The sequence below is a fragment of the Herpailurus yagouaroundi genome, unplaced genomic scaffold, assembly GCF_014898765.1.
Source record: "Herpailurus yagouaroundi ecotype Mexico unplaced genomic scaffold, PumYag 210, whole genome shotgun sequence".
NCBI lineage: Eukaryota > Metazoa > Chordata > Mammalia > Carnivora > Felidae > Herpailurus > Herpailurus yagouaroundi.
Window position 1 is genome coordinate 6,836,840 of NW_024412441.1, and position 13,015 is coordinate 6,849,854.

A 13,015-nucleotide genomic window follows, 5' to 3' on the forward strand; every position below is an offset into this window, starting at 1 on the left:
AGTTCGAGCCCCGCGTCGGGCTCTGGGCTGATGGCTCAGAGCCTGGAGCCTGTTTCCGATTCTGTGTCTCCCTCTCTCTGCCCCTCGCCCGTTCATGCTCTGTCTCTCTCTGTCCCAAAAATAAATAAACGTTGAAAAAAAAAATAAACCACAATTTCTTTATCCATTTGTCAGTTGATGGACATTTAGGCAATTCCATAATTTAGCTATTGTTGAGAGTGCTGCTATAAACATTGGGGTACAAGTGCCCCTATGCATCAGTACTCCTGTATCCCTTGGGTAAATTCCTAGCAGTGCTACTGCTGGGTCATAGGGTAGGTCTATTTTTAATTTTTTGAGGAATCTCCACACTGTTTTCCAGAGAGGCTGCACCAGTTTGCATTCCCACCAACAGTGCAAGAGGGTTCCCGTTTCTCCACATCCTCTCCAGCATCTATAGTCTCCTGTTTTGTTCATTTTAGCCACTCTGACTGGCGTGAGGTGATACCTGAGTGTGGTTTTGATTTGTATTTCCCTGATGAGCGACATTGAGCATCTTTTCATGTGCCTGTTGGCCATCTGGATGTCTTCTTTAGAGAAGTGTCTATTCATGTTTTCTGCCCGTTTCTTCACTGGGTTACTTGTTTTTTGGGTGTGGAGTTTGGTGAGCTCTTTATAGATTTTGGATACTAGCCCTTTGTCCCATATGTCATTTGCAAATATCTTTTCCCATTCCATTGATTGCCTTTTAGTTTTGTTGGTTGTTTCCTTTGCTGTGCAGAAACTTTTTATCTTCATGAGGTCCCAATAGTTCATTTTTGCTTTTAATTCCCTTGCCTTTGGGGATGTGTCAAGTAAGAAATGGCTGTGGCTGAGGTCAGAGAGGTTTTTCCCTGCTTTCTCCTCTAGGGTTTTGATGGTTTCCTGTCTCACATTCAGGTCCTTTATCCATTTTGAGTTTGTCTTTGTGAATAGTGTAAGAAAGTGGTCTAGTCTCATCCTTCTGCATGTTGCTGTCCAGTTCTCCCAGCACCATTTGTTAAAGAGACTGTCTTTTTTCCATTGGATATTCTTTCCTGCATTGTCAAAGATGAGTTGGCCATACTTTTGTGGGTCTAGTTCTGGAGTTTCTATTCTAATCCATTGGTCTATGTGTCTGTTTTTGTGCCAATACCATGCTGTCTTGATGTTTACAGCTTTGTAGTAGAGGCTAAAGTCTGGATTGTGATGCCTCCTGCTTTGGTCTTCTTCAAAATTACTTTGGCTATTCGGGGCCTTTAGTGGTTCCATATGAATTTTAGGATTGCTTGTTCTAGCTTCAAGAAGAATGCTGGTGCAATTTTGATTGGGATGGTATTGAATGTGTAGATAGCTTTGGGTAGTATTGACATTGTGACAATATTTATTCTTCCAATCCATGAGCAGGGAATGTTTTTCCATTTCTTTATATCTTCTTCAATTTCCTTCATGAGCTTTCTATAGTTTTCAGCATACAGATCTTTTACATTTTTGGTTAGGTTTATTCCTACGTATTTTATGCTTCTGGGTGCAATTATGAATGGGATCAGTTTCTTTATTTGTCTTTCTGTTGCTTCATTATTAGTGTATAAGAATGAAACTGATTTCTGTACATTGATTTTGTATTCTGCGACTTTGCTGAATTCATGTATCAGTTCTAGCAGACTTTGGGTGGAGTCTGTCGGGTTTTCCATGTGTAATATCATGTCATCTGCAAAAAGTGAAAGCTTGACTTCATCTTTGCCAATTTTGATGCCTTTGATTTCCTTTTGTTGTCTGATTGCTGATGCTAGCACTTCCAACACTATGTTAAACAACAGCGGTGAGAGTGGGCATCCCTGTCGTGTTCCTGATCTCAGGGAAAAAGCTCTCAGTTTTTCCCCATGGAGAATATTAGCTGTGGGCTTTTCATAAATGGCTTTTATGATGTTTAGTATGTTCCTTCTATCCTGACTTTATGGAGGGTTTTTATTAAGAAAGGATGCTGAATTTTGTCAAATGCCTTTTCTGCATCGATTGACAGGATCATATGTTTCTTATCTTTTCTTTTATTAATGTGATGTATCACATTGATTTGTGAATGTTGAACCAGCCCTGCATCCCAGGAATGAATCCCACTTGATCATGGTGAATAATTCTTTTTATAAGCTGTTGAATTCAATGTGCTAGTATCTTACTGAGAATTTTTACATCCATATTCATCAGGGATATTGGCCTATAGTTCTCTTTTTTTTTACTGGGTCTCTGGTTTAGGAATCAAAGTAATACTGGCTTCATAGAATGAGTCTGGAAGTTTTCCTTCCCTTTCTATTTTTTGGAACAGCTTGAGAAGGATAGGTATTATCTCTGCTTTAAATGTCTGGTAGAATTCCCTTGGGAAGCCATCTGGTCCTGGACTCTTATTTGTTGGGAGATTTTTGATAACTGATTCAATTTCTTCGCTGGTTATGGGTCTGTTCAAGCTTTCTATTTCTTTCTGTTTGAGTTTTGGAGGTGTGTGGGTGCTTAGGAATTTGTCCATTTCTTCCAGGTTGTCCAGTTTGTTGGCATATAATTTTTCATTGTATTCCCTGATAATTGCTTGTATCTCTGAGGGATTGGTTGTAATAATTCCATTTTCATTCATGATTTTATCTATTTGGGTCATCTCCCTTTTCTTTTTGAGAAGCCTCGCTAGAGGTTTATCAATTTTGTTTATTTTTTCAAAAACCCAACTCTTGGTTTCATTGATTTGCTCTACAGTTTTTTTAGATTCCACATTGTTTATTTCTCCTCTGATCTTTATTATTTCTGTTCTTCTACTGGGTTTGGGGTGTCTTTGCTGTTCTGCTTCTATTTCCTTTAGGTGTGCTGTTAGATTTTGTATTTGGGATTTTTCTTGTTTCTGGAGATAGGCCTGGATTGCAATGTATTTTCCTCTCAGGACTGCCTTTGCTGCATCCGAAAGTGTTTGGATTGTTGTATTTTCATTTTCGTTTGTTTCCATATATTTTTTAATTTCTTTTCTAATTGCCTGGTTGACCCATTCATTCTTTAGTAGGGTGTTCTTTAACCTCCATGCTTTTTGAAGTTTTCCAGACTTTTTCTTGTGGTTGATTTCAAGCTTCATCGCATTGTGGTCTGAAAATATGCATGGTATGATCTCAATTCTTGTATACTTATGAACGGCTGTTTTGTGACCCAGTATGTGATCTATCTTGGAGAAGGTTCTACGTGCACTCGAGAAGAAAGTATATTCTGTTGCTTTGGGATGCAGAGTTCTAAATATATCTGTGAAGTCCATCTGATCCAGTGTATCATTCAGGGCCCTTGTTTCTTTATTGATCCTGTGTCTAGATGATCTATCCAATGTTGTAAGTGGAGTATTAAAGTCCCCTGCAATTACCACATTCTTATCAATAAGGTTGCTTATGTTTGTAATTGTTTTATATATTTGGGGCTCCCGTATTTGGTGCATAGACATAATTGTCAGCTCTTCCTGATGGATAGACCTGTAATTATTATATAATGCCCTTCTTCATCTCTTGTTACAGCCTTTAATTTAAAGTCTAGTTTGTCTGATACAAGTATGGCTACCCCAGCTTTCTTTTGACTTCCAGCAGCATGATAGATAGTTCTCCATCTCCTCACTTTCAATCTGAAGGTGTCCTCAGGTCTAAAATGAGTCTCTTGTAGACAGCAAATAGATGGGTCTTGTTTTTTTATACATGTCTGATACCCTATGTCTTTTGGTTGGTGCATTTCGTCCATTTACATTCAGTGTTATTATAGAAAGATATGGGTTTAGAATCATTGTGATGTCTGTAGGTTTCATGCTTGCAGTGATGTCTCTGGTACTTTGTCTCATAGGATTCCCCCCTTAGGATCTCTTGTAGGCCTGGTTTAGTGGTGATGAATTCCTTCAGTTTTGTTTGTTTGGGAAGACCTTTATCTCTCCTTCTATTCTAAATGACAGACTTGCTGGATAAAGGATTCTTGGCTGCATTTTTTTTCTGTTCATCACATTGAAGATTTCCTGCCATTCCTTTCTGGCCTGCCAAGTTTCACTAGACAGATCCGTCACGAGTCTTATTGGTTTCCCTTTATATGTTAGAGCATGTTTATCCTTAGCTGCTTTCAGAATTCTCTCTTTATCCTTGTATTTTGCCAGTTTCACTGTGATATGTTGTACAGAAGATTGATTCAAGTCATGTCTGAAGGGAGTTCTCTGTGCCTCTTGGATTTCAATGCCTTTTTCCTTCCCCAGTTCAGGGAAGTTCTCAGCTATTATTTCTTCAAGTACACCTTCAGCACCTTTCCCTCTCTCTTCCTTGTCTGGAATCCCAATTATGCATGTATTATTTCATTTAATTATGTCACTTAGTTCTCTAAGTCTCCCCTTATACTCCTGAATTTTTTTTAATCTCTCTTTTTCTCAGCTTCTTCTTTTTCCATAATTTTATCTTCTAATTCACCTATTCTCTCCTCTGCCTCTTCAATCCGAGCTGTGGTCACCTCCATTTTATTTTTCAGCTCATTAGTAGCATTTTTTAGCTCCTCCTGACTGTTTCTTAGTCCCTTGATCTCTATAGTGATAGATTCTCTGCTGCCCTCTATACTTTTTTCAAGCCCAGTGATTAATTTTATGACTATTATTTTAAATTCATTTTCTGCTATATTGCTTAAATCGTTTTTGATCAGTTCGTTAGCTGTTGCTACCTCCTGGGGTTTCTTTTAAGGAGAATTCTTCCGTTTCGTCATTTTGGATAGTCCCTGTGTGGCTCCAAACTGCGGGGCACTTCCCCTGTGCTGTCCGGAGTGACTTGTGTTGGTGGGTGGGGCCGCAGTCAGAACTGATGTCTGCCCCCAGCCCACTGCTTGAGCCACAGTCAGACTGGTGTGACCTTATCTTCCCCTCTCCTGGGACAGGACTCACTGTGGAGTGGTGTGGCCTGTCTGGGCTACTTGTACACTGCCAGGCTTGTGCTGCTTTGATGGGATCTGGCATATTAGCTGGGGTGGATTGGCAAGGTGCACAGGGACGGGAGGGGAAGGCTCACTTCACTTTTCCTTCGGTGATCCACTTCCGGAGGGGCCCTGCGGCACCGGGAGGGAGTCAGACCCGTCAGAGGGATGGATCCGCAGAAGCACAGTGTTGGGTGTTTGCATGGTGCAAGCAAGTTCCCTGATGGGAATTGGTTCCCTTTGGGATTTTGGCTGGGGGATGGGAGAGGGAGATGGCACTTCCCAGTGCCTTTGTTCCCTGCCAAGCTGGGCTCAACAACTCTCCCTCCTGTTGGTTGTTCTCTAGCCCTCCTGCTCTCCAGGCAGAGCTGTTGACTTATAACTTTCCAGATGTTAAGTCCCGCTGGCTGTCAGAACTCACCCAGTCTGGCCCCTCCACTTTTGCAAGCCAGACTCTGGGGCTCTGCCTTGCCGGGTGGGCTGGCTGCCCCTCTACTGCCCTGGCTCCCTCCTGCCAGTCCGTGTAGTGCGCACCCCCTCTCTGCCCTTCCTACCCTCTTCCGTGGGCCTCTCATCTATGCTTGGCTCCAGAGAGTCAAGTTTTGTCTTTCTAAACCTAAATTTCCTTATCATAAAGTGGTAATAATTATCATGCCTGCTTTCCTCATTGTGTTCTTGTGAGGCTGAAATAAGATGGTCCATAGTGTACTGCCTGCCACCTGGCAGGTGCTCAGCCACCTGTCATCTGGCAGCATTGCCATCAGAAAATAAATGACTTAAAAGTTGGGATTTTCTCATATTCCTTTCTGTGCATCCAGCCCCAGGCACAGTGCTTGGCATCAGTAGTTGTTTCCTGAATAAATGACAGAAATGTCCACTAAGTTTTATATGGTCCCCGTTCTTTCTCTGCCAGCCCGCTGGTTTCTCCCTGCTTCTGGAATTTTTCATGGAGAGTTATGGGTACCAGAGACTGGAATCCTGGAGTGTCCCGAGACCTTAGTGTTTATGTAAGAAAGGTTTCATTTTTTTTTAAATCAGACTGCCTATTTTCGGTAAGGGCAAGGGTATTTTTCAACCCCCTTTTGGCTTTGGACTTGACATGCTCACAAGGCATGGATCTTTGTCTTCACACTGAGCCTACTGATCTCACAGCTCCACAGTTTGGATCCTCTGGTCCAAACAGTATATTTTACCACAAAATCATTCTCATTTCTGCTTTACTCTGTTTGCAGATACAGTTAACTTACCTGAACTGTGTTCACTCCTGTCTGGAAGAAGGAACTTCCTTTCCCCTTTGTTCGTGGTTTAAAAGGAAACCATTGGTCCACTCTGGCATCCCTCTCTCCACCCACTTTCATTATGCTGGAGAACAAACTTGCTCAGTGGACTGTTAGAACTGGACTTACCAGTAGGTAGGATCATTGTGTTAAAGGTCATTGCTCAGGGATGGTGGACTTCCTGTCTCCAGGAATTGGACAAACCAAACAGGGTCTATCTCAGCTGGCCTGGCCATTTTAACACTCAGTTATACCTGCAGCTGGATGGAGCTGATGGCCCAGTCATCCATAATAATGCAGCTATTTGGAGAGGGTATAGAATTCAAGAGAAATCCCAGGGGAAGTAAGAGGGCTCACTTTGGCCTCCTACTCTAAGTCAGTTTCTGTAATCTAGCTTGTAGTCTATTTTTTTATCCCATTGTTGAACCGGGTCCTTGTGCAGTTAATGAAAGTATTACTATGTTTGCTATTTGGCTATCATTTCTTGTCTATATCCTTCTTTGGCAGAGAATCCAAAGGTAAGACCAAAACCATGTGCAAAACCAAATCCTTAACATCATTCTCCATTCAGACCAACCTACTTCACCAAAACGTTTTAGACAGCCACTGTAAGGATCTTTTTCTAAAGACATTTTGCAGTATTAAGAAAGGTAGCTTATTCTAATCCCCTCCTATTTGTGCTGTTGATGAGGGAGATATTGCTGCCCCACAGTTATGGGGGTGGTTGAATACATGACACCTGACATTGGACAGATGACACTAGCAACAGTTCGCTAGTCACACTCATAGCCAAGGGGATGGACACCAACCCATGCAGGGCCACACAGGGTTGCAACAAGCACAAAATAAACAACCAGAGGCTGTGGGAGGCAGGTGGGATGAGGTCACCCCTGGTTTCCACTGAGGAATGTGATTGGCTTGCTTGGATAATTTTGCAGGCTAGCAGGGACCTAAAACTTGCTACTCAGGGATAAGCCAGAAGTGCATCTGGTCCCTTGGAAGGAGGGTTGTTTGGCTAGGGGACTTTCCCATGGGAGCAGAGTGGGAAAGACACTTTGCAGTTAGGCCATTTAAGGCCCTCCTGCTTTAATTTAATCAGGAGGTATCAAGGCAGCGCTTAATACTGGGCCTTAATTTTTTAAGATTTGCCCCACACAGACCACACTAACAAAATATCATTCATTCATTACCTTGGAACTTTACCATAGATGTGTGTTTGTGAAGTTCTTATTTCCCAGTCAAATTGTGAGCTACTCAGGGACAGCCAGCACTTAAAAAAAACAATGCATATTATAGTTTGGAAAAACATGATTTGCAGTAAAATGACCCGTTCTATCTTATATCAAAGTGATATTTTCAAATTTAGTCCTCTGAATACCATTTAATACACTCAAGTTTTGTCTTTGGACGTGATTAATTTTTTAAATGTAGCAAAACTTTTAGTACCACAGGATGTGCTAGGTAGAATTTAAACTTGTGTCAGTGAAGAGTTTGAACTCATGGCTGGCAACGTTGCCCACATACACACATACTGCTGAACTAAAGCCCTGTGATGTGCCAGGGATTGACAGCTCTACACATTTAGAGTTACCCGCGTTTGCTGACATTCTAGAAGAGCTAATGTGGTTTTTTTCCACTCTGTTTTCAAACAATGGGTAAAACAATAAAACGAATGGAACATTGTCATTCTTTCTAAAATCAGAGTTAAGCTAAGGCCTAACTACCAGAATGCTGATGTCTCAACTGTATTATTCGGGCTGCATATTTTAGGCACTAATGGGGCCCATTAAGAGGTCTAATTGTTGCTACACTGAAGCACTGTTGGGAAGGAGGAAATGTGAGGAGGTCAGGTTGTAGACATTGAAAGAATTTACAGTATATCCCCTCAATTTTTTAAAAAGCTAATACTACATCTTTTATTTATCTCAGGTTGAGTCCATTAAACTGATTTCATTTTCTACTTTATTAAAATATTTGTTAAATTCTCCGCAACTATAAACACAAAGCTCTTTCCCTTCTGTTATATACAATTAGACAAGTGAATGAAAGTTTCACAACTTAACTGATTTTTTTATTGTCAGCGTAGTCCATTATGTCTCTGAGATAGAATGCCTTTCTTATACTACTTACAAATAATCCTGTCTAGATCCCTCACCATGCAGAGGAAATGTTGTTATTAAGAAACTATTCATTTCACTTGCACATGAAAATTTGAAACTAATTTCCTTAAATTCAAATGAGATTTCCATTTTGTTCAACTCTTTGTTGGTGTAGAAATTCCTATCCAGAGATGAACACTGCTTTGAAGGATCAAGTGCTACCTCAGTTTCTCTACTATTAGAGTTTGATTCTAAAACTTTTCTGGTGAAATCACTTCTTATAATTCCAAGTTAGGTATTAGGAATTTGATGTACGCATGTTTTCAATAGGTTTTTTTTTCCCTATTACAAAAGAAATACATGCTTATTATAGGAAAAGTTGGTAAACATATACATTAAGCACGATTTGACCTGCTAGAGACAACCACTATTAAATTTCAATGGATTTGTTTCCATTTTTCCCTCATTAGTCTAGAGCTGTGCTGTCTAATATGGTAGCCACCAGCCAAGTATAGCTGTGTCTCCCTAAACTCCATTCTGTCCCTGCTCTTCAGTAAGGCCTCCAAACACTTCCTGCCCCCACACTCTGGAAATTGCCTCTAGGCAGAAAATAATGGCACTTACAGGGCTCACTTCATTTGTTCTCCTTTCCTTGGGATCACGGTCCTGCACTGCCTGTTCTCCTGCGTCTGAAAACACTTGTTGCATATATTTTGTGCAGTGTCCTAGTTGTTTACCATGGAAGGCTAAGTTTAGTGCTTGTCACTACATCATGAATGATAGTGGAAGTTTTTATTTTATGTGTCTCATAATCAGCATATGCTTAGATTATGGGAGGAGTGTTTATAGGGGAATTTAAAACATTTTTTACATATTTTCATGAAGCCGTCGTCTTCTGTTTAAGCCCTTGAGGAACTATTTCTTTTTCTGTGTCTAATTCAACAAACACTCTTGAGCACTTACTATGGCCATGTGCTGTCCTAGGTGCTACAGATACAGCAGGGTACAAACTTAAATACATTCCTGTCCTAATGTAGTTTACACTGGGATAAAGAGAATAAATAAATAAAATAGGGATTATTAGTTAGATGGTGATAAGCACCATGGAGAAAGAAGTAGCTAAGGAGTTAAAGGAGTGTGTTTGACAATTTAAGTAGGTGACCAGGGAAGGGCTCGTTGATAAAGTGACATTTACCCAGAGACCTGGAGTGATACCTGTGGATCCAAGAGAAAAGCATTTAAGTCAGAGAAAATAGGGGTGGAAGGACCTGAATGTAGAGGATGCCTGGGACTATCAAGCAACAATAAGGAGTTCCATGAGGCTGGAACAGGTGAGCAAGAGGAAGAGCAGTAGGAGATGAAATCAAAGACATAAGGGGAGGCCAGATTATAGATGATTGTAATACAATTGTGGCTTTGACTTAGAGTAAAATAGCCTGCAATCAGAAGGTTTTAAGCCAAAGATGACATGTTCTAAATTTTTTTTTCAAGGCAAAATCAAGAGTCCTAAGCTCAACCAACTGAGCCACCCAGTTTAAATTTCTGTTTCAATAGTATTGCTAAATACTGTGTCAAGTACAGGCTGAGGAAGGAAGAAGCAGGGAGTTTGGTTAGGAGACTATTAGAGGAACAACGGGGACTAGGATCACTAGCCTGGAGGTAGTGAGAAGTGGTTGGATTTGAGCACATATTTTTTAGCTCTTTGTTATGGAAAATATAAATAAAGGAAATGATAAAGAATGGTCTAATGATCTATGTGCCCACTTTAGTAGTTGTCAGCTCATGTTCAATCTTGCTTTATCTATATCTCCAGCCACTTTCTGCCCCTCCCTTCCTCCTACTGTATTATGTTTTTCTAATGTTTATTGATTTATTTTGAGAGAGAGAGCAGGAGGGGAGGGGAAGGTGTTTGCAAAGCCTGCCTGATTGTCAAAATCATCTGGGGGTATTTTTAAACATGCAGATTCAGGAACAAAAGCCAAGAAGATTCTGGTTCAGTAGGTCTGGGTATGAACCACCTAGTAATATGTGTATTTAAAAGGCTTCCTAGGTAATTCTGATAATCAGCTGGTATTAGCAACCACAGCTCTACATCATTAATGAAATTTGCCAGTTTTAATAATTCCAGAATGGATAGCAATTCCCCTATTCCCTTCTGGGTTTCCTGTAGTCTGTCCATAGCTTAAGTGTGTCTGTATGTGTATGTTGCCTGCTCTTCAGAATATGATTTTTACATCTCAGCTAATTTCCCATAATCCATATTTTTTATTTTAATCTGCACATCTCCCCCTCACCCACAATAGCTCCCTGCTCTTTTCAAAGATAAATTTTCATTATATGCTATCAATGATAAAAGCAGGTGTTCCCTGAAAATATTTTTCTGTTATAAATAACTTTTAGAGGTGTGTACTTCGCCTGATTCTAAAGGATAATGTTCCATTTACCTTAACTATGGTGCTTTTTTCGTAAATTTTAAGGCTAATTTGGTTTACTGTTCATCTTTTAATGAGAAGAATTTGATTACATACTGGTATTTGCCCACAGAGGGTAGGTATCCTTTTCAAGTCTAAAACCCTAGAATGGTTGGACTCTTCTAATCCAGTATTTTGTTATTTTGCTATGAGATTTCTAGGAGCTTTAATTTTTTTAATTATGGAATACACATATGAAAGGATATACTTAAAAATTTATAAAGTTGAAATCATTTTCAAGTGAACACTTGAAAGTAAAGGGACCACCCAGCATGCTAACTGTGTCCTTCTCTTTCTGATGTGCTATGACTGAAAAATTAAATTATCCTAGTTAATAGAGAAAGAATGGTAGTTGGGATCAGAGAACAGAGAGAAAGTTTGATTCTGCTTTTGCTACCTCAGAAAATAGTACCCAAAACGTAGGATTGTGTTCCATTTGTTCTGGTTGTTGTAGATAATGCATCTCAAAAATAATAGGATGTTGTGTCTACCTGTTCATGCCAATTTCCTGGTTAAGCATTGCAAGCATGTTGTTAATCCAGATTACTGTGTACTGAATTCAGTAGAAATTCTGTCTTGATGCTTGCAAATGACCAAATGACTGACTGTAATCCTTGCTTTTAATACTTGTTTTGAAACAGAAACTCTATTTCCAATACAGTTAATCTCTTGCATGTTCTCTTTCCGTATGCATTTTTAGTATTTGTAAAAAAATGAGAAGGGAAGGGAATAAAAGCAGCAGCCACCATATGGGAGGCTTGTAGCCACTGCTACTTGCAGCGTCCATTGTGCCAACATGGAAAATAAAACTAAAAAAAGAAAAACCTAGTTTGAGTATAAAAGAAGCATCTTGGACATCCAACCAATAATGTATACAGACCTTTAAGCAGCAAAGAGAGAATAAATCATGTCTCTACAATGGGGAAAAATCCGCTTTCTGTAGAAAAACCTGCCAGTGAGATCACACACTAAGACTTGAGACTTTCAAGTCTGATAATTCTAAAATTGTATTAAATTTTTATCAGACTTTGGTTTTATTCAAAAACAATTTGAATCAATTAAGAAAAGGAAAATTATCTCTTAGACATAATTCTAAATATCAGGTTAAAAATCTCTAAGCTATGCTTATAAAATACATTTTAATTAAGCCACTAGGTATATACTTGTGTTTCCTCTTGCATATTTTTCATTTTGGCACATAGAAACAAAAGACAACAGAAATTGATTTCAGAAATATTTTAGTCACCATGGACCTTTGTGGAGAACACTATGAAAAATAAATAATTTATTTCCAATAGTACTTTTCGTAACTTCCACATTTCAATGGAAATAGTTAGAGTATAGGTAACACAGTGGCTTGATGGAAGTAGTCAAGAGAACAAGAAATGAATTTGAGTTTAACATGTATAGAAACTTAGAAAAGAAGACCCCAGATACTAAATTCATAGTCCTTTTGTTGTTGGTGGTGGTGGTGTTTGTTTTTGTTTTACTTGAGAAAGAATTCTTCTCAGCAGATGTCTTGCGGATAATCCTAATGCGTGAAAGAGAGGAGAGCAGAGCTGCTTTGATTGGAGCAGATATGAGGACCCTCAACTAACCATCTTTCGCATGGCCGTTCTGTACCTCTCCCTGCACCACCTCCTGGGAGGCTTCTGGCTTACAGGAATCCTGCAAAAAGTCTTGATTTAGTTCAAATTCTTGACTTTGCAAATGACCTAGGCATACAATTAATGGATGGATTGGACCCAGAATGCAGGTCTTTTGATTCCTATTTCCTGCTGCACAGAGTTGCCTATTTTCAGTTCCTGCAATTTGTTCCAGATATAAAAATCTTGTCCCTCTATGTAGTGAACAATTCTTTGATATCCAAATTAACAGAGGCCAGAGAGAGCTACCATGTGAAATATATTCATGATATACCTTCCAAATACAGGCTAATTTTTGGAAGTAGATTCTGGTTTTCTATTGTCTTTTCTGTTGTAATTATGAGCTTAGAGATAGGTACTTCTGAAAAATTCCTTCAATAGACAAAGTTAAAAATATCTAGTCATAAAAGTAGTGACCAGTTTCCAGCACAAACTAGTGGGTGTTGCTATATCTCCTGACACCACCACCCCCCCCCCTCCAGACACACACACCAGCCACCTGTTAGCTCTGTTCCTCCAGTGCTTCTCTGTTCTTTGTTAACATAAGTAGCTACCTCTGAAGCACAAGGATCCCTCAGGCA